Source organism: Chlorocebus sabaeus, chromosome 3 (genome assembly GCF_047675955.1).
Source record: "Chlorocebus sabaeus isolate Y175 chromosome 3, mChlSab1.0.hap1, whole genome shotgun sequence".
Classification (NCBI taxonomy): domain Eukaryota; kingdom Metazoa; phylum Chordata; class Mammalia; order Primates; family Cercopithecidae; genus Chlorocebus; species Chlorocebus sabaeus.
The window spans coordinates 22,711,629-22,712,284 of record NC_132906.1 but is presented as its reverse complement, the minus strand read 5'-3'; positions in this window follow the sequence as shown (position 1 = coordinate 22,712,284).

Below are 656 nucleotides of genomic sequence, written 5' to 3'. Positions count from 1 at the left end.
TCAATCAGCCAGAGTGAGTTTGTCTTATTTACAGCCAAGAACTCTGACTCATGTACATGAAAACAAACAAAAAACCAGAATGTCTTCCTTTGTCATTTCCCCTTCCAGATCTGGAGTGACTGTCACGTCACTTGAAGCTTTCACACATTGTTAGCTAGTGGCCTCTCTTCACCTTATCTCACTAAGGGGAACTGAGTATAGAGGCCTTGGTGACAGGTGCTGTGGGTGGCTGGTCTCAATTATGGATGGGAGTGGTTGACAGGCACACCCTGTGTAAATAAAACCAGCAGATCACCGACGCTTCAAATGAATGCTTTCTTCTTTTTCCAAACCATTTTCAGTACTACTAGAGAAGAGGAAAATTTGGCAAATCTCAAATCATCTCCTTTTGTACATGTTATTTACATTCTGGTGGAAAGGTTCATGAAGATGTCTCAATAGTGGGCAGAGAAAAACAAGAAAGCTGACAGCAAATGTTATCTGCCACATGCATTGGAGTCAACTCAGTGCACTAGATTATGATTTTATGGAATCGTTATGTTGTAACTGGAAGGAAACCCAGAGAGTCATTTATTCATTTGTTTAGTGTTTATTGAGTGTCTGCTATATACCAGACACTATTTTAGACGCTGAGAATTCAATGGTCGCTAGAAGAG